General features: G+C 47.3%; 1 protein-coding gene and 1 long non-coding RNA gene across 21 annotated transcripts in view; one reads left to right on the top strand and one right to left on the bottom strand.

Moving 5' to 3' along the window:
• PTPRS (protein tyrosine phosphatase receptor type S) overlaps positions 1-24,939 on the top strand; it is a 305,222-nt gene that overhangs the window by 81,176 nt on the left and 199,107 nt on the right. The gene's annotated exons all lie outside the window — the stretch shown is intronic.
• LOC309523075 overlaps positions 7,377-24,939 on the bottom strand; it is a 219,728-nt gene continuing 202,165 nt past the window's right edge. Inside the window, exon 3 of the long non-coding RNA XR_014215217.1 lies at positions 7,377-7,449. This is a non-coding gene — a long non-coding RNA (uncharacterized lncRNA). The remainder of the gene's footprint in view (positions 7,450-24,939) is intronic.

Below are 24,939 nucleotides of genomic sequence, written 5' to 3'. Positions count from 1 at the left end.
GCCCCCCCCCCCGGAAGGTTTCTCTCCCTGCGGGCGCAGCAAGAGAGAACGAGCACTGTGGCCGCACCCACGGTTAAGGGAACATAAAATAACCAACTCATTTTTAAAAAATAATAATTAATCTTGCAGCAGTGAGTTCCGCAAGTTATTCCTAAAACGAAAAGCTTGCATTGCATGAAGGGCTTTCGGAACCCCCCCCCCCACCTTGAAACTGGTTAGGCAAGATATGCTGAATTTTTTGCTCTATAAGACTCACTTTTTCCCTCCTAAAAAGTAAGGGGAAATGTGTGTGTGCGTCTTATGGAGCGAATGCAGGCTGCGCAGCTACCCCAGAAGCCAGAACAGCAAGAGGGATCGCTGCTTTCACTGCACAGTGATCCCTCTTGCTGTTCTGGCTTCTGAGATTCAGAATATTTTTTTTTCTTGTTTTCCTCCTCCAAAAACTAGGTGTGTCTTGTGGTCTGGTGCGTCTTATAGAGCGAAAAATGTGGTACCTTTGAACCACAATGACTTTGCGCTTGAAATAAATTTATTTCAGCTTCTAAAGCCTTTTGCCCAGGGCAGGTTCCTCATCTCTTTAGTCTGAGTATGCCTCCTTGTTTTCCGACTTGCAAAACTGCCCCATTGTTCCAAACACCAAAAGCCCCCCCTTTTTTAAAAAAAACCACAACAATTTTTTTATTAAGTGTTTTTGGCATAAAATACAATAAAACCAAACTGCGAAAGTCTTAACAACAACAACAAAAAAATTCCTTCCAGTAGCACCTTGTTGTTGTTGTTTAGTCATTTAGTCGTGTCCGCCTCTTCGTGACCCCCTGGACCAGAGCACGCCAGGCACTCCTGTCTTCCACTGCCTCCCGCAGTTTGGTCAGACTCATGTTTGTAGCTTCGAGAACACTGTCCAACCATCTCGTCCTGTGTCGTCCCCTTCTCCTTGCGCCCTCCATCTTTCCCAACATCAGGGTCTTTTCCAGGGAGTCTTCTCTTCTCCTGAGGTGGCCAAAGTCTTGGAGCCTCAGCTTCAGGATCTGTCCTTCCAGTGAGCACTCAGGGCTGATTTCCTTCAGAATGGAGAGGTTTGATCTTCTTGCAGTCCATGGGACTCTCCAGAGTCTCCTCCAGCACCAGAATTCAAAAGCATCCATTCTTCGGCGATCAGCCTTCTTGATGGTCCAGCTCTCACTTCCATACATCACTACTGGCACCTTAGAGACCAACTAAGTTTGTTATTGGTATGAGCTTTTGTGTGCATGCACACTTCTTCAGATATGAAAAAAGTGTTGTGTGTGCTGTTGTAGGTTGTGTGTGTGTGTGCATGCTGGGTAACAGACCCATGGGGAGCTGTCTTACACATGGTCAGACCACCTGCTCACGTACCCAGTGTCGTCATCTCTGGCCGGCAGCAGCTGCCCTGGACCTCAAGCAGAGAAGAGTCCTCTTTCCCCTGCCCCCTTTTAACTGGAGGTGTCAGGATCCGAACCTGGGACCTTCTGCATGCAAAGGAGGTGCTTTTCCCCCTGAGCTGTGCCACATCCTGTAAAATGAGAGTTGCCTCCTACTAGGACAGGCAGTTTTAGCTGAGTGATGCCTACTCTGGCTGGCAGTGCCTCTCCAAAACAGCCTTGTGCCCTCCATATCTCAGTGGCCTTTATCTCCCATTGTGCCCATGTCGGCTTGGGTGTTGAGGGTCCGACAACATCTGGCGTGCACGAGACTGAAGAAGGCTGCTTCAGGGACTCCTTCAGAGAAGCATCTTTCTCATCGCTTCACTCTTTAATAGCGGGACGCGGGTGGGGCTGTGGGTTAAACCACAGAGCCTAGGACTTGCCAATCAGAAGGTCGGCGGTTTGAATCCCCGCAATGACGGGGTGAGCTCCCGCTGCTTGGTCCCTGCTCCTGCCAACCTAGCAGTTCGAAAGCACATCAAAGTGCAAGTAGATAAATAGGTAGCACTCTGGCGGGAAGGTAAACGGCGTTTCCGTGCGCTGCTCTGGTTCGCCAGAAGCGGCTTAGTCCTGCTGGCCACATGACCCGAAAGCTGTACGCCGGCTCCCTCGGCCAATAAAGCGAGATGAGCGCCGCAACCCCAGAGTCGGCCACAACTGGACCTAATGGTCAGGGGTCCCCTTACACTCTTAATAAATGGAGCTTACACTCTTTAATAATTGGAGAAACCCGGAACCTGCTGCCTGCCCGTGGTGCCCATTTGTAGGCCAGGACAAACTCAAGAGTTAATTAAGCTAATTGGGCACCTTAAACCTAGGTTTGCCACCATGCTTAAGAGTGTAAAAGACTGCAACCTGGGAGACCAGGGTTCGAATCCTACTCAGCCGTGAAGCTCACTGAGTGTGAGACCTTGGGGGCCAATCACTGTCTGATTGTCTCTCAGCTTATCCTACTTCGTAGGGTTGTTGAGAGGATAAAAGTTGGAGGGAGGAGAACCATGGGGGATCCTGCACTGAGCTATATACCCTTCTAAATATTTTTTAAAAATTAAAAATTGCAGCCTTCCTTGTCTCATGGGTGGATTTGAACCGGCGGCGACGGGTCTGGAGAACAGGGACACAAGGCTGCTCAGTTGCCGTCAAGGTTGCAATTGGGGTGGGAGTTTCTTGGGACGTTGAATGGGGCCTTTGTTTAATGAACCCCCCCCCCCCGCCATCACTAATCTCATGTCACTGGCCGTGGCGGAGAAAATGCTCTTCCGAAGTTTCAGCATTTTACTCTCCCTGTGGAAGCGAAAGGTGAAAGGCTGAGCTTGGCCGTGGTGGCCAAAGTCTCTGTTGCTATCAGTTAGCGATCATTAACTTTGCGGGACGCGGGTGGCGCTGTGGGTTAAACCACAGAGCCTAGGGCTTGCCGATCAGAAGGTCGGCGGTTTGAATCCCTGCGACGGGGTGAGCTCCCGTTGCTCGGTCCCTGCTCCTGCCAACCTAGCAGTTCGAAAGCACATCAAAGTGCAAGTAGATAAATAGGTACCACTCTGGCGGGAAGGTAAACGGCGTTTCCGTGCGCTGCTCTGGTTCGCCAGAAGCACCTTAGTCCTGCTGGCCACATGACCCGGAAGCTTTACGCTGGCTTCCTCTGCCAATAAAGCGAGATGAGCGCCGCAACCCCAGAGTCGGTCACAACTGGCCCTAATGGTCAGGGGTCCCTTTACCTTTAATTTTGCTCCACCAACACTTTCTTCCCTAGGGTTCTCTACCTGTGCACCCATTTATTTCCATGTCTCCACCCCTTGCACCTGTCTCTTGGTCACCCCAGAGTGTGACGGAGCCACGCTACATGTTTCTCTACATGTCTCCGTTCTTTTTTTCTAGCCATAGGTCACACTGGTGCATGGTGGAACGCAGGAAACAGTGTTTATCGCTGTTTTTTCTACAAGGTGAGCTTGAATAGTTTTTTTGGGGGGGAGAGTTTAATTTTCCGGTGACCTGAACAAAATTGCTTCTCCGCTGCCCCCGTGATGGGGTTCATCCGCCATTCACAACGAAATAAAATTTCCTGTTCAATATATTTCTGTATTGCACTAAAGTTTATGGACCATTGTAACTTTTTTATTTTTTTACTGCGGTAGTTTACAACGGTAGCAGAACTCGTTCAATACTGTAAGTGTTTAACAAAAACAAAACAGGGGGGAAAAACAGGGAGATCCCTTGATCTTTGGAGAAAGTCTCAAGTCAATTGCAAAAAAATAATAATACTCCAAACACTACTAATGTAGCTCAGACCCTCCCTGCCCGCGGACTGCCTCACCAGAGTAGTGCATGCTCTGGTTATCTCCCGCTTGGACTACTGCAATGCGCTCTATGTGGGGCTGCCTTTGAAGGTGACCCGGAAACTACAACTAATCCAGAATGCGGCAGCCAGACTGGTGACTGGGAGTGGCTGTCGGGACCACATAACACCGGTCCTGAGAGATCTGCATTGGCTCCCAGTATGTTTCCGAGCACAATTCAAAGTGTTGGTGCTGACCTTTAAAGCCCTAAACGGCCTTGGCTCAGTTTACCTGAAGGAGCGTCTCCACCCCCATCGTTCTGCCCGGACGCTGAGGTCCAGCGCAGAGGGCCTTCTGGCAGTTCCCTCACTTCGAGAAGCCAAGTTACAGGGAACCAGGCAGAGGGCCTTCTCGGTGGTGGCGCCCGCCCTGTGGAACGCCCTCCCACCAGATGTCAAAGAGAACAACAACTGCCAGACTTTTAGGAGACCTCTGAAGGCAGCCCTGTTTAGGGAAGCTTTTAATGTTTTAACAGACTACTGTATTTTAATATTGTGTTGGAAGCTGCCCAGAGTGGCTGGGGAGGCCCAGCCAGATGGGCAGGGTATAAATAATAAATTATTATTATTATTATTATTATTATTATTATTATTATTATTATCATCATCACCATCATCATCATCATCTCAGTGTATCGTTCAGAACTGAAGGTTACTTACAACACAAAACTGAGAATACTTAGAAATACTTAATACTTAAATTATTAAATTAAGTATATTAAGTATATTAAATACTTAATACTTAAAACCGCACAGATCAAGACGGACAGTTATCAACCCAGATTCCTGCACTGCAGGGGGTTGGACTAGATGACCCCTGAAGTCCCCTCCGACTCTGCAGTTCTATGCTTCTGTGCTTCTGAAGGGAGAAGGGAGAGGAAGGGAGAGGTCTCTGGTGCTCCGCTCTTGCTTCCTGGCTTCCCGTTGAAGCAGATGGACCCCTGGCCTGATCCGGCGCTCATGCACCTAGGGAGAAGCAAGACCCAGAAAGCTGGCCAGAATGCCAGCAAACATTTTTTTTTTTTAAAAAAATGATATTTATTGAAAATTTTAAAATTACACAGGAAAAAAGAAGGAAAAAACAAGGAAAAGAGAAAAAGAAAGACAATAGTAGATAAAAGTAACAATTAAACAATACAAATCAATAGAAACCCGAGTCAAAAAGAAAAAACAAAACGCACAATACAACACAATCAAAAAGCAAAAATATACAACAAATTTAAAAACAAATCCAATATTCCCCAATCCTTAACTTTCATTAACTTATTTCCTCACACCTCCCTTTTTTGTATTCTAGTTGTTAATTACCTCAGCAAATCCTTTCTATCTTTCGCAATATTCTGTCATTAAATTACCTTAATCTATTTTAACCTTATCTTACCATAAAAAACCCTAAAACTTACATCTTATATATACCGAATTCTTTTAACCATAACATATTCTTACATAATTCTTTTTAACATTTCTGCTAAAGCCACATCATTTCATTCCAACATTTTTCTAGTACTCATTAATTTTACGATACTTTTCTAAATAAATTTTTAAAACTTTCTTCCAATCTTCATCCATCGTCTCTTCTTCCTGGTCTCGGGTTTATACCTGTACTTTACTTTGTCTTCTGCTCCTTTCACTCTGGGAGACTCCAACTTGACAATATTTTTGTCCCTTCTCGACAAGTCAGCCCCTTCTCCATAGTCAACAGAATGCCAGCAAACATTACCCAATGTGGCCCCCTGGAGTTCTTTACCTGGCCCTTGGAACTCTTCCCGGGCCGCCTTTCTGCACACCTTCCTGGTCCACTTTTCGCTAGGCTGGGGTTGACCCCCTTGAACCACCGATAATGCTTCTTGCTTACCTGGATGGGGGATAAAAGGTGTGTCTGGAACACAGGTAAAAGATTCTCCGCCTTTTCTCAATATCTTCGGATCCTGACCTCCTGGGTTCTCTGCAGAGCCAGCGACACGTTCTTCATTTTCGACACTTTTGGCGCTTAGAAACCTCTTCAACCTTGTTTCCCCCTCCTTCTTGTCTCCCCCCCACACACACCCTCACTAATCAAGGTTGGAGTTTAAGCATCCCTATTAAGCAGGTAGTGTGTTCCTGGGCTTGTTGGCTGCACAAATTACTTGCAGTCGATGGATTCCTGCAGCAATTATTCCTCCTTAATTGCTGAAGAGTCTGGTGCGCGCCCAGCCAAACGTGCCGTGAGATTACCGACCGATCCACGTTTTGTATTCAAACTCGAAAACACCCGAAAGGCTCCTTCATTCTTTAAAAAAAAAACCCAAAACTTTAATTTTTATTTTATTTTTTTAAATGGTTTTGCAATACCAGACGTTAATCTCTGCCCCACCCGTTGTCAAGCGGTTGGTTGACTCACCCCGAATTTTCCTGAATCTTAACGGCATGCCAAGATCTGCGTGTGTTCGAGATCTACAAGGCACGTTCTCCTCCTCGTTTCTGAACGAGCCCCAAAGCCCTGCAAATAAGTTCAGGAGCCCAAATTGCAGCCTGAATGAAACTCGGACGCGTGTCCTGCCTAGGAGGGTACAATAGGATGGCGAGGCTCTGAGAGGTGAGTTGGAGAAGCTTTAAATGGGAAAAATTACGCAGGGTGTGTTTGGTTTTACAGATATTCTACCTTAAGGGTCGTGTGTTACACCTGGAATCCTTTGCCCGGTTCTGGGCACCCATTTTAAGAAGGATATGGACAAGCAGGAAGGAGACCAAGATGATGAAGGGTCTGGAAAGCAAGCCATATGAGGAACGGTTGAAGGAGCTTGGTATGTTTAGCCTGGAGAAGAGGAAAGTGAGAGGAGATATGAGAGCCATCTTCAAATATCTTAAGGGCTGTCACATGGAAGAGGGAGCAAGCTTGTTTTCTCCAGCTCTGGAGGGTAGGACTCGAATCCATGGCTTCACGTTACAAGAAATGAGATTCCGACTAAACTTTCTGACAGTAAGAGCTGTTTGACAGTGGAACAGTCTCTGTCTGGAGACTGTGGACTCTCCTTCCTCGGAGGTTTTTAAGCAGAGGTTGGCTGACCGTCTGTCATGGATGCTTTAGCTGAGATCTCTGGCATTGCAGGGGCTTGGACTGGATGACCCTTGTGGTCCTTTCCAACTCTGTAATTCTGTGACCAAAGAGAAACTGGAAGGCTCTTGGGGACATCTCTGTGCTAAGCTTTGCACAGGCACTTAACACGTCCACTTCCCAAAGCGCTGGTTCATCCATTTCACAGATGGAGAAAACCGAGGTCCAGGAAGAAGCTGGTTCCTTGCTTATTTGCACTTAAAAACTTCCACCCACGCATTTGGATTACTGAGCAGCGTGGCAGGCCAAGCACGGCAGTTGAGAGCATGAGCTTTGATCCTCCATGCTCCCAGGTGCAGATCTTTGCGGGGGCTATGAACACGTCCTGAGGTCCTTTGTGGAGCAGTAAGACGCGGGTGGCGCTGTGGGTTAAACCACAGAGCCTAGGACTTGTTGATCAGAAGGTCGGTGGTTCGAATCCCCGTGACGGGGTGAGCTCCCGTTGCTCGGTCCCTGCTCCTGCCAACCTAGCAGCTCGAAAGCACATCTAAGTTCAAGTAGATAAATAGGTACCACTCCTGCGGGAAGGTAAACGGCGTTTCCATGCGCTGCTCTGGTTTGCCAGAAGCGGCTCAGTCCTGCTGGCCACATGACCCGGAAGCTGCACGCCGGCTCCCTCGGCCAATAAAGCAAGATGAGCGCTGCAACCCCAGAGTCGGCCACGACTGGACCTAATGGTCAGGGATCCCTTTACCTTTAAAGTTCCAAAGAAGGAACGGAAACAAACTGTTCTCAGGCTTTTAACAAAAACCTTGGCGCAAACTAAGAGCCACGCGAGACGGTTTACATTAAAGTCTGGTTATTTCAGCCCTTGACTGATTTCCATGCTTCTTCTTCGATTCTCAGGGCTGAGGGTGGGATCCGTGGGATGCCCCACTCTGCCAGCCGACAGAAGGTTGCCCCAAATCCCCGCCCCCCCGGGACCCTCCTCCCTGCGCTTTAAGGCGATCGCAGCTGTTGAGCGAATGTTAGGATAATAGCGGTTTATTATGGAGTAATTATATGGCAGGTTATTGAATTAACAGAGCCAGCCAGTAATCCGAAATGCGGGGTGGAGGGAGAAAAGGGGGGTGGGGGATGCGGTGAAAGTTGGGAAATCCCACCCCACCCTTTTGAAAATCTCCTATCTCTCTGCTCATTCCCTGTCCTCTGACCCCGGCTGCTTAGCCCTGTCTGGTCTGCCGGGCCTCGGATGGAGAGATCGAATGGAAAGATCAGCTAATGAATAAACCATTTCCTAGGGAATGAATGAATGGATATAAATATAATATAATATATAGGCTTTAATTAGAAACAGTGGCCCCACAGATCTGTGTCAGTTCTCCAGGGGTGTTTGGAGGGCTGCGCTGCAGCGATGACAGCCCAGCCCAGATGTTGGGATGCGAGCCCCGTTGCGAAGGAAAGGAGGAGGGTGTCTTCTGCGGATGGCTGAAAGCATTAGGTATTAGCAGACCTCGGAAACTGCCTTATACCGAATAAGGCCACTGGTCTGTTGGGCTCAGTATCGTCCCCCCCCCCCAAATTGGCTGATTTTCAGGAAGGCATGGGAATCCTCGCCCAAACCTAGCTGGAGACACCATTGGGAACTGGGGGAGCGAGCTGTGCTCCTTTTTCCTAAAGTTAAGATTCCAGTCCTCATGATTCCGGATAAAGGAAGGCGTGAAGCAGCTTTGTACCGCGTCGGGGCATTGGCGTTGGCATTGTCCGCAGTTATAAATGAAGTATAAATAAATAAATGAAATAAGTATGCCCGGCCGTACCTGAAGATACCGGGAAATTGAAACTGGGACTTTATGCATACTGAACAGGTGTATTTTGGCCCTCAAGAAATAAAGCTGTGTTTTACTCAGAGTAGACCTATTGGAAGCGTGCGCATTGATTTCAGTTCATTGTTTTTAATGCAGTCTTTTTATTTCACTACACACACACACACACACACACACACCGTATTTTTCGCTCTATAAGACGCACCAGACCACAAGACGCACCTAGTTTTTGGAAGAGGAAAACAAGAAAAAAAATATATTCTGAATCTCAGAAGCCAGAACAGCAAGAGGGATCTCTGCGCAGTGAAAGCAGCAATCCCTCTTGCTGTTCTGGCTTCTGGGATAGCTGCGCAGCCTGCATTCGCTCCATAAGATGCACACACGTTTTCCCTTACTTTTTAGGAGGGAAAAAGTGAGTCTTATAGAGCAAAAAATATGGTGTGTGTGTGTGTGTATGTATGTATGTATGTATGTACGTACGTATGTATGTATGAAATGCAGCGAACAATGATCGCAACAGGCGGAACTAACAGGCAAGAAGTAAGAGTACAATTAGAATCATAGAATCGTGGAGTTGGAAGGGACCCCTGAAGGTCATCCAGCCCAACCCCCCACAATTGAAGGAATCTTTTGCCCAGCACGGGTCTCGAACCCGCAACTGGAATTGGAGCCCCACGTTGGACAAAAGATCCCTGCATTGCATTGACTCGATGACGCTTGTTGGTCCCTTCCAACTCTACTGTTCTATGATTCTGTGCTCTACCGGTTGAGCTATCGACCCAAGTTATGGGCTTTTCCCATTGGGACATCTGGTCAGTCACTGTGAGGGCAGGATGAGTCTCTGGCCTAATCCAGCCGCCAGGCTCTCAATGAACCAACGAAGAGGGTCACGGCCGATGACAAGGCACCAGTGATTTGCTGCCAGTTTACTAGTTATTATCTAGCAATAATAGAGAGAGGGATAAAACTTTATTCACATTAGCCAATGGCCACAGCAACAGTAAAACATTACAGTATACGCAGAAAAGGAAATTTGATATAAAAGCACAATTTAAAGTCCCTAATCAGCAGTCAGTTAGTGGCCCCTGCTATGAACCTAGCAACCTCTGCTGTTATCTGCTCATTTTGATCTGATAGAAGAACGGACATTGTGGCAGTGGTTGAGCGCCCGGGAATGGTTAGTACGAGTGGGGTGATGCTCTCGTTCCTCAGGTCTTTGTAGAGAGCGCAAGACAGGAGGACGTGTGCCGCTGTTTCGGTGCTACCATCTACACAGGGGCAAAGATGTTTCTCAGACGGGATCTTTTGGAATCGACCCTCAAGTACCGCAGATGGTGAAACATCCAGTCTTGCAAGTGTAAAAGCACGTCTGTGTTTTGGGATAATAAGTTTGTGCAGATATGGGGCCAGAGAATCAAAATGGAGAGGTGGAAACTGAACATACCAAGGGCAGAATTTCCTTATAGCGGCCAGGTTGTTCTGATAGCAATAATGTTGTTGTTGTTTAGTCGTTTAGTCGTGTCCGACTCTTTGTGACCCCCTGGACCAGAGCACGCCAGGCCCTCCTGTCTTCCACTGCCTCCTGCAGTTTGGTCAAACTCATGCTGGTAGCTTCGAGAGCACTGTCCAACCATCTCATCCTCTGCCGTCCCCTTCTCCTTGCGCCCTCCATCTTTCCCAACCAACATCAGGGTCTTTTCCAGGGAGTCTTCTCTTCTCATGATGCGGCCAAAGTATTGGAGCCTCAGCTTCAGGATCCGTCCTTCCAGTGAGCACTCAGGGCTGATTCCCTTCAGAATGGAGAGGTTTGATCTTCTTGCAGTCCATGGGACTCTCAAGAGTCTCCTCCAGCACCAGAATTCAAAAGCATCCATTCTTCGGCGATCAGACTTCTTTATGGTCCAGCTCTTGCTTCCATACATTGATAGCAATAATAGAGAATAATAATTGCTTGCATGCCTTGGCTCTCTCCATTAAAACCCTTCTACAGATGTACCCTCTCCTTTTGACACAAGCGCACAGAAATATCCCTCTGGCATCTTCTCCTCTTCTTCCTCCTTAGTTTGGCAAAGTGATGAGTAAAATCTGATACCGCATTGATTTTCCTTGAGCAGACTTGATGTCTCCCTGCGACTCGGGGCTTCTCATCGACTTCTGTGCTCTTAAAAGTCTCTGTTTGCTTCAACCAGAAGGGGTGGCAAAATGCCTGCTTTCCTCCCCACTCCATCCACCCCCCCAATTTTTTTAATTGATTTTCCAAATTTATAAACAAACAAACAAACATAAATCCTACCTATAATTGTTCCACTATTATTAACATTGTTAAGTGACTTCCTCAAATCCCCCTGGCTGAGTTTCAATGTATAGCATTGTAGCAGTTTTCCAAAACTAATTTCTCATAAAATTTCCTTTTCATATTAACTTTAGACATATTATTCTATAACACCACCTATTTAAATCCTAAACCAATCTGGTATTTGCAAGTATTTCTATTTAAGTTAGCATATTTAGCTAAATAGTCTTTAAATTTCATCCATTTCTCCTGGTACTCCTCCTCCTTCTGGTCACAGACTCTTCCGGTCGGGTCGGCTAGCTCTGAAAAATCCATCATCTTCATCTGCCATTCCTCCACTGTTGGCACTTCTTGTGTTTTCCAATTTTTGGCCAACAAAATCCTAGCAGCCGTTGTGGCATACAAAAACAATCTAGCATCTTTCTTGGGCAATTCCAAACCTATTTTTCCAAGAAGAAAGGCCTCTTTCAACATTTTTTTTCAATTCATTATAAATCTTCTCCCAGAAGTCTTTCACCTTGGGACAGGTCCACCACATATGATAAAAGGTACCTTCTTTTTCTTTACATCCTCCCCACTCTATCCAAACAAAAAAACAACAACCGCCCGCTAACACCAGGCAGGCCCCACAAATAGCCCAGAGATGGATTTTAAATAAAAGGACACATTCTACCCATGTAAAAACACGCTGATTCCCAGACCGTCCGCAGGCCAGATTTAGAAGGCGATTTGTCCGCATCTGGCCCCCGGGCCTTAGGTTGGGAGCTGGGCATGTTTAGCCTGGAGAAGAGGAGGTTAAGGGGTGATATGATAGCCATGTTCAAATATATAAAAGGATGTCACATAGAGGAGGGAGAAAGGTTGTTTTCTGCTGCTCCAGAGAAGCGGACACGGAGCAATGGATCCAAACTACAAGAAAGAAGATTCCACCTAAACATTAGGAAGAACTTCCTGACAGTAAGAGCTGTTTGACAGTGGAATTTGCTGCCAAGGAGTGTGGTGGAGTCTCCTACTTTGGAGGTCTTTAAGCAGAGGCTTGACAACCATATGTCAGGAGTGCTCTGATGGTGTTTCCTGCTTGGCAGGGGGTTGGACTCGATGGCCCTTGTGGTCTCTTCCAACTCTAGGATTCTATGATTCTATGATTCTATGCCTACCCATGGGCTAGGACCTGGGAAACCAGGGTTCGAATCCACGCCCACAAGGAAGCTCACGCTGGGTTAGTCACCTTCCCACAGCCTGACCTATCTCAGAAGGTTGTTATGAAGGGGAAAATGGGGGGGGGTAAAGCCATGGGCACTTTCTTGAGCTCCTTGGGGAACAAGGTGATATGTAGGTATGTAGGTATGCATACCTAGGTAAAGGGACCCTTGACCATTAGGTCCAGTTGTGGCCGACTCTGGGGTTGCGGCGCTCATCTCGCTTTACTGGCCGAGGGAGCCGGCGTACAGCTTCCAGGTCATGTGGCCAGCAGGACTAAGCCGCTTCTGGAGAACCAGAGCAGCGCACGGAAACGCCATTTACCTCCCCGCAGGAGTGGTACCTATTTATCTACTTGCACTTTTTGGCGTGCTTTCGAACTGCTAGGTTGGCAGGAGCAGGGACCGAGCAACGGGAGCTCACCCCGTCGCAGGGATTTGAACCGCCAAACTTCTGATCGGCAAGACCTAGGCTCTGTGGTTTAACCCACAGCGCCACCCGCGTCCCTACATCCCTACATATATGCAATCAATAATTGTAAGTGACTTTCAACATGGACATTCCACTTCCTCTGGCTGTTATCCCGACGAGTCGGCCTCCCCTCTGTCATGAGTGTCCAGTCCCCTTCCAAAGCCATTTAAGCTAGTGACCTTCGCCCGCCTCTGGTGCCAGTGCGAATTCCGCCAGAGCCTTAACTCTGCTAAACTTATTGAATGCTCCCGTGACTTTGTCTCTGGGAGCGGAAAGTTGGAACGGTCTGGATCCATGCCCAGCGCATCGCAAAGCAGCAAAATGGGGTGCCGGGAAACACACACACACAACACCAGGCTGTAGGGAAGAATACCCTTCCTCTATAACAAACGGATGATAATGCGGTTTGTGCTTTAAATCTTCTCTCTGCCAGGGAGGAAGCATTAAGACGGCGGCTGAGATGGTCTCGTGTATGTGGCTGTCACTGAGCTGCTTTTAGGAAGGAGGCATCCTCTTTCACGATAGTTTGCTGGATTAGAACAAGCAATCATCCTTGCCTCTCCTAATCTCCCGGCCTTCCTTTCAAAAATAGTTTCTCTCTTCCTTGGAGCAAGCAGCTGACTCGGATGTCAGAGGGCTCTATTTCTGACCCCTTCGAGGACTGACCTTGGTCTCTTGCTCCCAGTGGCATTCTTCTTCCCTTCTGTTTTCTCAGGAGGTGAAGAAGAAGCAACTATACCCAGGTAGCCACCAAAAACCTTATTTCTAGCGTTGCGGTTTTGTTGTCTGTGGGCAGCGCGTGCCCTTGATTATTTTTTGCCTGCTCGGGGCCGGCTCTGCTGTGAGGCAGGTGGCCGGTGCTGAGGGGTGCAGAGCAGGCAGAGCTGTGTGTGAGCTGGAGTCAAGCGCATGCCCTCAGGTGGCACAATGGGTAACCCTAAATGGCCTCGGTCCAGTATACCTGAAGGAGCGTCTCCACCCCCATCGTTCTGCCCGGACACTGAGGTCCAGTGCCAAGGGCCTTCTGGCGGTTCCCTCGCTGCAAGAAGCCAAGTTACAGGGAACCAGGCAGAGGGCCTTCTCGGTGGTGGCACCCGCCCTGTGGAACGCCCTCCCACCAGATGTCTAATAGAACAACAACTACCAGACTTTTAGAAGACATCTGAAGGCAGCCCTGTTTAGGGAAGCTTTTAATGTTTAATAGGTTATTGTATTTTAGTGTTCTGTTGGAAGCTGCCCAGAGTGGCTGGGGAAACTCAGTCAGATGGGTGGGGTATAATAAATTATTATTATTATTATTATTATTATTATTATTATTATTATTAAGCTCATCTGGCTCTTAAGCATAAGGTTGGTGGTACAAATCTACCCGGGGAAGGCTGGGACAGGAATCCTTCATCGCAGGGGGCTGGACTTAGATCAGTACAGTGGTACCTCAGGTTACATACGCTTCAGGTTACATATGCTTCAGGTTACAGACTCCGCTAACCCAGAAATATTGCCTCGTGTTAAGAACCTTGCTTCAGGATGAGAACAGAAATTGCGCAGCGGCACAGCAGCAGCGTGAGGCCCCGTTAGCTAAAGTGGTGCTTCAGGTTAAGAACAGTTTCAGGTTAAGAACGGACCTCCAGAACGAATGAAGTATGTAACCAGAGGTACCACTGTAGTTGGCAAAGTTTTTTAGCCGCGGGCCGGTCCACTGTCCCTCAGACCTTGTGGCAGGCCGGAGAAGCGGCTCCGGGGGGGGGGGACAAGTAGTCCTCTTCCCCAGCCCCAGCTGCTCCCCTTACCTTCCGTAGGGCTGCCGCCACCGCCGCTGCCACTGCTTCTCGTGGGTAGGCAGAGGGAACTCGTCCGCTCCGCTTTCTGGCCCACAGGAGCACCAGGGCGGCAGCAGTGGAGGGAAGATGAGCGGCGCCAAAGGGCTGGCTCCAGAGAGGGGCTGCTAAAAATGGCGCTCAGCCCAGACCCCTTCCTCCTCTAGGCAGGGCAGGGAGAAGCCAGGAGGAGGGAGGGAGGAGGTGCCGCCATGGTGTGTGAGAGGGAGAGGCGAGGGAATGGAATGGCGCAGAAAAAAATGGCACAGCCCGAACAAACAGAACCCCAACGCTGATCCACGGACAGTCCGCGGGCCGGATCCTGAAGGCAATTGGGCCTGATCCAGCCTTCGTTTGCCAACCCCTGATGATTCTTGGGGTTCCCTTGCAACTCTACAATTCTATGATTCTATCACCTGTAGGGAAACTTGCTTGGGAGCTGATGTAAGACGGACTCTGCACTGCATCAATTCAAACAGTGGCGTGGGGTTTGCTGTGTGTTTCAAAAGCTGGGAAACTTTCCCCCGACATCAGCTCAACTCCTGAGGAAGCTCTGGTAGCACAGCGGAACCTTTGCTGAGCTGCTGAGGATTCTGGGGGAAGTTCTGGGTTGGGACACAGGGACTGGTTCTGGTCCAAAGCTGTCATCACAAAATTAGTGTCGAAACACAGCCTTTCTTCTTAATCTCCTTCCTGATGACGTGAGGCATTCAGAAAGGTTAAGAGGGTTGCAGAAATGATGTTCACCATTTTTTAAAAAAAAATTTTAATAAAAAAAGATATTAAAGTACACGTTCATAAAGAAACCAGAAATTTTCTTATTAGGGATATTAAAACAAGAGATAAAAGAGGATTGTAGACTGGTATACTATGCGGTTACGGCAGCAAGGATCCTAATAGCTCAGAGGTGGAAACAGCAGGAAACCCCAACAGTGGAGGAGTGGAGATCTAAACTATCGGAATATGCAGAGCTCGATAAATTAACGGGAAAAATTAGATATATAAAAGACCAAGTGTTCATTAAGGATTGGGGAAAATACGTAGATTATCTGGAAGGTATCAGTGAGGGACAAATAACGCTAAAGGGATTCAGAGATGTACTGTGACAGACTATGGTTATTGTGTAAGGAAAATAGAGAACAAAATTGGATACAACGACAATATAAACGATGAAACGTGTAACTTTATTTATTTGCTTCGTATGATTCGTGGCCAAGCTGAAGGAAGTCCTGAAAGAAACAGTTGTGTTATGGGAGAACTGTGAAAATAAGAATTTTGTGTACTTTTTATTTATTTTGTTGGTAAGCTTTTTCTTTCCTGTGTTTTGTTTCTTTTATCTGTGTGTTAGTCTTTATTTTCTTTATGGAATAAATAATAAAAAGAATTTAAAAAAAAAGAAAGAAATGATGTTCACCAGCGAGGGCTCCCTGGTTATGCCGGCGTTCTTGGTCATGTTTTTCCCACTGCACTGGCTCCAACGAAATTGAAACGTTCGTTCTTTCCTTGTGCCCACACGGCCGCCCTATGACGTCACGGGGGCCCATGGTGTTTTGGCTGAACCCGAATCGAAAATTGTAAGCTTCATCTCCTTTCAAATCCTAACAAAGGGTTTTCCGACCTGCTATTTTAAAAAAGACAACAGTGGTCTGCCCGGAGCCCAAACCAAATGATGAATCAGTGGTGGGATCTCAGCGAGAAAAGATCTGTAATGATGGGTTTCAAAGAAGCAAGACTCAAGACAGTGGTGTGGTGTTTTCTGTTTGTCTACGGCGAAAGTTCAGAATCTAGGGAACCTTTTCCCACGTCTGTTCATCTCTGTTGTGGAGGGAGAAGAGGGAGCAGCCTAAGAACAGGCGGTATTGGAAGCGGAAGAGGTAACAGGGCTTAGTGAGCTGGGGGAAGTCCAGTCTCAAGCGGCAGGAGAGGAGGGCAGCCAGGAGACCGAGATGAGACAGGCTGAAGAGGAAGCCTCCTGCTGCCACCAGCTGCCCTTCCCACCGGTCTCCCAGAACCAGGAGAGGCATGAAAAGAGCAGAGCAGAGGTTGTCTTCCTTAAGGCACAGTCTCTGATTGCTTGGAAAAAGCCCTGGAGGGGATGGGACTTAGATGGCTGTGAGGAGGCAACTGATCCACGGGGCAAGACCTACCAAGAGCTCATTAGGCCTTACATTCGAAACAAGTCTGTGGGGGTCGTGTTTTTGCTAAAAAACAACAAACTACTCCAACTTTGAGCTGTGTGTTTACTACTGGAACACTCCAGCGTGCCCAATGGGCTGGATTCGCTGAGCATCAGAACTCCACGGTGTTGGCTGCTTTGACCTCGATAGTTGTATCGGTGGAGCTTGATAAAATCCAGTGTGGAGCTCCTGCAGTGGTACCTCTGGTGCACATGGGGACTGGTGGGGCAGCAGGCAGGGAGCCGAACTGTAGGTGGCGCCACACCCAGTGACGGGTGGAGCCAACCGATTCTGGTTTTCTGCCCCATGTTGAGTACTACAAGGAGCAGTACTGAGACTGAAGTGGAAGAAACCAACACGAATTGCCATTTCCTAAACCGGTTGTAGGCCAGATGGCAGGCAGGTGAGCCAGCCTCCACTGGACCTCCGGTGATCCTAGAGTGGTAGAGCTGGAAGGGACTCAAAGAGTCATCTAGCTCTGCCCCTGCCCAGTCCAAGAATCACAGCTGATTTGTAGGTTTGCAAGAGGCTCTGTGAAAATAATATTAGAAATATTGTAAAAAAGGGAATAAGAGGGAGGAGGTTTTTAATAAAAGGCAATATTAGATTAAGAAACGCGGAAGAAGGACTAAAACGGAGGATTTGCAGAAGAGCTGAGGGAAGTCCAAAAAAATGTATCTGTGAAAAATTGTGTTATGTGTTTTTATATTTTTGTATTGCAAAATGAATAAAATTTTATATATATATATATATATATATATATATATATATATATATATATATGCAGGTTTTGGTGTCTTCGGGTGTCTTCCCGTGTAAGAGTCGGGGTGTCTGTGCGACGTTTCGACGAGGTCTCACTCGTCATCTTCAGGCTGGTGCTTTCGGCTTCTTGTTACTGGAACAGAGCAGAGTCTGGTGTTTGAGTTCCTATAAATACTGTTGAGGGGTGTGGTGTATAGCCTCCAACGTTCTGGGCAGAGAGGAAGTTCCTAGATTAGTGTGCCTTTTCTTCTTTTGTTCCTTAATTACTTGAGGGATATCTTGAGTGATTTCATGAGTGATATTCTGAATACCACTGGGTGGGTCATTAAGTGTAGATTAGTTGCTAAAGCTTTCGTGTCTTGACCTCTTGAGCTTGTGAAGAGTTTTTCTGAGAAGATGGCTGTGCTGCATTTAGTTGTGCTCTGGCTTGGCTTCGTGTATAGGGGCGAGCTGTGATTTTGTGCCTTGTGCCAGCCAGAACTGTGTAGGGATTGCAGGGGGGTGCAGCATCCGGAGGTGCCACTATAGTTTGGCTACTGGATGGAGTCTGTAATATGTCTGTGGAGAGGGTCTGGGTTTGGGTCTGGTGTGGTTGATTGGTGACGGCGTTCTGTGTGCCTCTGGTTCTGGTGTCGGTTTTTGTGGGGAGGGCTAATTTCCAGATGTCTGGCAGGCGGGACGTGTCGTCACGCTTGTTCATGTTGTGAGGGTGTTTCTCTATCTCGATGGCTTCCATGATTATTCTCTTGTGGTGATGTTCCATGTTAAAGAGCAATTTGGAATCTGCAAAATTAATTTCGTGTCCTGTTTCTTTCATGTGTTGGAAAAGAGAGGAAGTTTTTTCTTCTTTTTTGACGGCATTCTTGTGTTCTGCGATACGTGCATTTATTCGTCTGTTTGTTTGTCCAATGTACGTGGCTGGGCAGACTTTGCAGGGTATTTCATAGACCCCTTGGTTTTCCAGCTGGATTTTGTCTTTTGGGTTTCTGAGGATATTGGCTATTTTTTGGTTGGTGCAGAAGGCTGTTTTGATATTGTGTTTATGGAGGATTTTGCTGATTTTGTCTGTAGTGCCCTTGATATAAGGGAGGAGGGCCATGCCATTGTTTTCTTCTGTGTCTTGGTTTTTGGGGGGTGTTTCTTTTTGGATTAGCTTCGTAACCCTGTTTTTCTGGTATCCATTGGCGATTAACACATTTGAGAGATTCTGTAACTCAGTTGTCAAGTGGTCTTTGTCAGCCAGGCGTTTGGTTCTGGAGATGAGAGTCTTGGCTACGGAGTTTATTTGTGCAGGGTGGTGGTGTGATTGTGCATGTAAGTAGCCAATGGATACCAGAAAAACAGGGTTACGAAGCTAATCCAAAAAGAAACACCCCCCAAAAACCAAGACACAGAAGAAAACAATGGCATGGCCCTCCTCCCTTATATCAAGGGCACTACAGACAAAATCAGCAAAATCCTCCATAAACACAATATCAAAACAGCCTTCTGCACCAACCAAAAAATAGCCAATATCCTCAGAAACCCAAAAGACAAAATCCAGCTGGAAAACCAAGGGGTCTATGAAATACCCTGCAAAGTCTGCCCAGCCACGTACATTGGAAAAACAAACAGACGAATAAATGCACGTATCGCAGAACACAAGAATGCCGTCAAAAAAGAAGAAAAAACTTCCTCTCTTTTCCAACACATGAAAGAAACAGGACACGAAATTAATTTTGCAGATTCCAAATTGCTCTTTAACATGGAACATCACCACAAGAGAATAATCATGGAAGCCATCGAGATAGAGAAACACCCTCACAACATGAACAAGCGTGACGACACGTCCCGCCTGCCAGACATCTGGAAATTAGCCCTCCCCACAAAAACCGACACCAGAACCAGAGGCACACAGAACGCCGTCACCAATCAACCACACCAGACCCAAACCCAGACCCTCTCCACAGACATATTACAGACTCCATTCAGTAGCCAAACTATAGTGGCACCTCCGGATGCTGCACCCCCCTGCAATCCCTACACAGTTCTGGCTGGCACAAGGCACAAAATCACAGCTCGCCCCTATACACGAAGCCAAGCCAGAGCACAACTAAATGCAGCACAGCCATCTTCTCAGAAAAACTCTTCACAAGCTCAAGAGGTCAAGACACGAAAGCTTTAGCAACTAATCTACACTTAATGACCCACCCAGTGGTATTCAGAATATCACTCATGAAATCACCCAAGATATCCCTCAAGTAATTAAGGAACAAAAGAAGAAAAGGCACACTAATCTAGGAACTTCCTCTCTGCCCAGAACGTTGGAGGCTATACACCACACCCCTCAACAGTATTTATAGGAACTCAAACACCAGATTCTGCTCTGTTCCAGTAACAAGAAGCCGAAAGCACCAGCCTGAAGATGACGAGTGAGACCTCGTCGAAACGTCGCACAGACACCCCGACTCTTACACGGGAAGACACCCGAAGACACCAAAACCTGCATATATATATATATATATATATATATATATATATATATATATAGAATCACAGCTGGTGTGTGATGGGAGTCAAAGTCCAGAAATGTCTGGAGGGCTAGAGCATGGGTAGGCAAAGTAAGGCCCAGGGGCCGGATCCTGCCCAGTCGCCTTCTCAGTCTGGCCCACGGCCTGTCCGGGAATCACTGTGTTCTTACATGAGTAGAATGTGTGTTTAAAATGCATCTCTGGGTTATTGGTGGGGCATTGGAATTGGTTCATATTTTTTCTTCTTCAAAATCTAGTCCGGCCCCCCACAAAGTCTGAGGGACAGTGGACTGGCCCCCTGCTGAAAAAGTTTGCTGACCCCTGGGCTAGAGGTTCTCCACACTGAGTGGCAGGAACTGTGAAAGGTCTTGGGCTGGGGGAGATCCTTCTCCATCGCCAGATCCATCAGACGATGACTACCCTCTCTGCATAGATCAGGGCAGGGTCAAAGACAGGCACAGGCAAACTCGGCCCTCCAGATGTTTTGGGACTACAACTCCCATCATCCCTGACCACCGGTTAGCTAGGGATGATGGGAGTTGTAGTCCCAAAACATCTGGAGGGCCGAGTTTGCCTATGCCTGGTCTAAGACCAGTTGCTCAGTAACTAGCCAGAGCACAGTTTTAACAGCTGTAGTGGTAAAATGGTTGAGGCCAGCTCAGTTCCTTAGATAATGGCAAGGAACTGTATGGGCCATCTGCATATTCCTGCAGTGCTTGGGGCTCAATCCTCAGGGTCCCTTCCAACTCTGCATTTTTATGATTAGCAATCTCAAGGGACCAATTAGAATTTTTTTATATAGGTTTGATGCAAGGACGTGGGGCTGAGTGCAAGTCAGTCATCTTTGGAGGAGGAGACCCATTGCAGCTCCCTTGCATCTGTTAGTTTCCGTGAATTTTGTTGTGTTTTGGGAGCAGCGTTTGCGTCTTGGGCGGCCTCCAGGGAAGGTCAAGACGCGGCTTGTTGCTGCTTCAGAGGGAGAAGCGAGCCCAGAAACCAGGTAGGCAAGGCAGATCTTGCGGTAGGAGAAGGAGTCTGGTAATGCGGAGGTCAATACAGAGGTCGTGGAGCAGAGGAAGGTGGGATGGGACTTGGGTCTTTTGGATGTGTAAGAGGCGCAGAGGAGGCCTGCCCAACTTTTGGCCCTCAGGAAACCTTTCTGTGGCAGCCTCTTGACAAAATAGGACGGACCTGTCTTCTCTTCCAGAAACCTTTTGTAGACGTCCCCTTCCTTCCCTCTCACCCGCCTTTTTATGAAGATTACCCGCTCTGGGATCCCACAGCTAATTCTCCCCTGGTCTCCTCGCTGGCCCAAATAGTGGTGATCATCTAATGGTGATCACCTAATGTTTATTGGATGGATTGCCCCCCTAAATTGATTTTTGAATTCTGAATTTATTTACAGATAGGTAGCCGTGTTGGTCTGCCATAGTCAAAATAAAAAAATTCCTTCCAGTAGCACCTTAAAGACCAACTAAGTTAGTTCTTGGTATGAGCTTTCGTGTGCATGCACACTTCTTCAGATACACTGAAACAGAAGTTGCCAGACCTGTAAGACCTATTACAGTCGTTAAGAGTCGTCAACAGGCTCATCTCAGCTATCTGCCAATCTCCCATTCCCACCACCCTTCTGAGTAATACCCCTCCCCACCTTCTCACTATATAGAAGGATCTGGCAACTTCTGTTTCAGTGTATCTGAAGAAGTGTGCATGCACACGAAAGCTCATACCAAGAACTAACTTAGTTGGTCTTTAAGGTGCTACTGGAAGGAATTTTTATATTCTGAATTTATTGTTATTCACGTTTTATACTGTATTTTATGCTGTTTTTTTTGTTGCATCAATTAAGTGTTTTAAATTTGTTGTTAGCTGCCCCGAGCTCAGTTTTCTGAACGAGGAAGGGTGGGGTATAAATAAAAAAATATGATTATGATTATTATTATTATTACCACCCCTGAAAGAAAGATTGGTTACTCGAGAGGGAGACAGCAAAAGAAAGGATACATTTTTGAGAGGTGGGTGTGGCTTTCATGCTTTCAGGAGACATACAGTAGACATTTCTACAAACCAAAATGTCGCCATCAGGGCTGAGAGAGGAAGCAAAAAGTATCTGAAGCTGCCATCTTTGAAATGTCATTCCAAGAGACACTATTAGTTGCGTTTCCGTGTGTGTGTGTGTGTGTGTGTGTGTGTGTCATAGCTGTCAACTTACAGATTTGAAAACAAGGGATCAGCAGCCAAAATAAGGGATTTTAGTCAACCAGCAGCCAAACGAAGCCTCAAGCGGTGGTTCCCACAGCACAGCAACCCGGCAAAGGGGATGCAGCAAGGAAAACCAGCGTCACCTCTCCGCTGGGAAGCGCTGAGCAAAGGCGAGTCCCCAGGCAACGAGGCCGATTTGATCGGCACAAGGCATGCAAGCTCCACCCCCCAGTCGTTCTTAGACTCCTTATTGGGTGAGCAACGCAGCCAAGCAACACAGTTGGAGCCTCCCTCCTCCCTGGCCGGCAGGGAGGGAGGGAGAGGAGCTGCTTCCTTTGAAACCCGGGAAATTTAAGGGACATCATCAATAAGGGACAGCAGAGGGACACGGCGCTGGGATAAGGGACTGTCCCGCCAAATAAGGGACGGTTGACAGCTATGGTGTGTGTGTGTGTTTCTAATGCCCATATCTACTTTGGTCCCCCCCAAACCCCCTCCCCCAATAAAAATGTGTATGTCATGAGTAGGAGGAGGGGAGACCAAGATGGCAAAGGGTCTGGAAAACGAGCCATATGAGGAATGGTTGAAGGAGCCGGGTATGTTTAGCCTGGAAAAGAGGAGAGTGAGAGGAGATAGGAGAGCCACTTCCCAAAGTTGTCACATGGAAGATGGAGCAAAGTCTCTCCCCCCCCCCCCCCCGCTCCACCAATCACTTCAATTTAGAAGAAAGGAGATTCGGTCCAAACACCAGGAAGAACATTTTGAAAGACAGCTGTTTGACAGGGGAGTGGATTCCCTCCGGAGATTGTGGATGCTCCTTCCTTGGAGGTTTTTACGCAGAGGCTGTATGCCTTTCAATTCTATGATTCTATGTGTCTTGCAGTGGTGGTGGGGACTGGGACGATCTGATGTGCGGGCACACGTAGAAGGCACCCATGCTGCCGCTCGCACCTCTTCCGAGTCGCTCAGCTGCCCTGGAGCGATGGAAAACGCTCTGCTTGTTCCGACTTGTTCCTCTAAGCTCGACTTGTTTTTCAAACCTCCAGGGTATGTTCTTCTGTCTGTTTCCTCACCCCAACTCCTCTTTTCTTTTTTTTTTTAAAGTGTTGTTAAAACATTCTCCACCCACACAAGCCTTAAAAGAAATTCTTCCCAGAAAGTCAGGGCTTGAATGCTGGTGTGTGTGTGTGTGTGTGTGTGTTTTCGGAGGGGTGCGTTGCTCAGAAGCAGGCCGGTTTAAATTTCAGCAAGTTCAGGCTGGTCCCAGCTTTCATTCCTCATTGGGTAGCCTTCGTGATCTGTCCGTTCTCCTGCTCTCTCTCTCTCTCTCTCTCTCTCTCTCTCTCTCTCTCTCTCTGAACCCCTGGTTTCCACTTGGAATCTGGGCCCGATTCAAGGTGCAGTGTGGTTTGGGAGCTGCGCGGTCAGGGGAAAAAACAATGCTGTCCAGGGTTGTAAAGACTGCGGAGAGAATAATTGGGTGCACTCTTCCCACCTTGGATCAAATCGATGCTTCCAGGTGCCATAAGAAAGCTGCAGAGATAGCGCAGGACAGTGCGCACCCTGGAAATGATCTTTTTCAGCTTCTGCCTTCTAGAAGAAGGAAGGTACAGGGTTATAAAGACTAGGACCAGCCGCCTGAATAACAGTTTCTATCCAAATGCAATTTGGATTTTAAACGCAGTGTAAGGTAGTCTCTATGGGAGTAAAGGTAAAGGGACCCCTGACCATTAGGTCCAGGGAATCCTAAAATCCTAGAATCACAGAATGCCAACTTTTCCCTTTTCTTGCAAGGAATCCTATTCGGAATAAGGGAATTTCCCCTAAAAAAAGGGGGAAAGTTGGCAGCTATGCTCTAACCTGCTTGCAATGCAGGAATCTTTCACAAAATGTGGGGCGTGAACCCACAACCCGAAGATTAAGCCTTGTGCTGAGCAATCCCAGGTGTAAACAAATACTTTTTAGTATTAAAAAACGGTGAACAGTGATGCTAAAAACTCTGTATACATTACACTTATGTAGCACAGTCCTGTAAATTACAGAAGCCAATTTTAGCAGATAGAAAAAATGTGTGCGTGGGTATGTGAAATCCGTACTTGTGTATTGAAGCCATGAAAGCAGTGATTGGAGCGTGGCAAAAATAGATTACTTTCTCAAATGCAGAAGTTTAATCACTTGTCATGCTTGGCACCATCTCCACTATGTATCGAAAGCAGTACCATACAACTTTAAACAGTTGCACCCAGCGTTAGAAATTAGCCAGGCGCCAGGCGCGTTTTGCTCCTGGCGTGGGTGAAACTGCAACCACATGGAGATCTCTGGGTGGCAACTGGGGGATGCAAAATGTCCCTTAGTGAAGGATCTGTAAAAAAATGTTCTATAGATTTGTTTTATTCTGGATGGTTTTATTTGATGTGTTCTCAACTGCTTTGAGATGAAATGTGTAACGACAAGAATAACAACAACAAGTTTCATTGGAGGGGAAAGGTGCCCATATATTCAGTTGTGGGAACCGTAACCTAGGTTTAAGGTGCCATTTGGCCATTAGATTACAGTGATACCTTGGTTCCTGAATTGCTTAGTTGTTGAACAAATCGGCTCTCAAATGCTGCAAACCCAGAAGTAAGTGTTCTGGTTTGCGAACGTTTTCCGGAAGCCGAACGTCCGACGCGGCTTCTATTCGAGAGCAGGAAGCCCCTGCAGCCAATCGGAAACCGTGCCTTGGTTTTCGAACAGTTTCAGGAATTGAACGGACTCCCGGATTAAGTTTGAGAACCAAGGTTCCACGGTATATCTGACACTTTTTGCACCTTCCCCCAGAGAATTCTGGGAGCTGTAGTTTGTTAAGGCTGCTGAGAGTTGGTGAGATG

The sequence above is a fragment of the Podarcis vaucheri genome (assembly GCF_965113315.1).
Source record: "Podarcis vaucheri genome assembly, chromosome: 18".
NCBI classification, from domain to species: Eukaryota; Metazoa; Chordata; class Lepidosauria; order Squamata; family Lacertidae; genus Podarcis; species Podarcis vaucheri.
The sequence above is the reverse complement of the archived record's forward strand: the minus strand, read 5'-3'. Positions and strand labels throughout refer to the sequence as shown.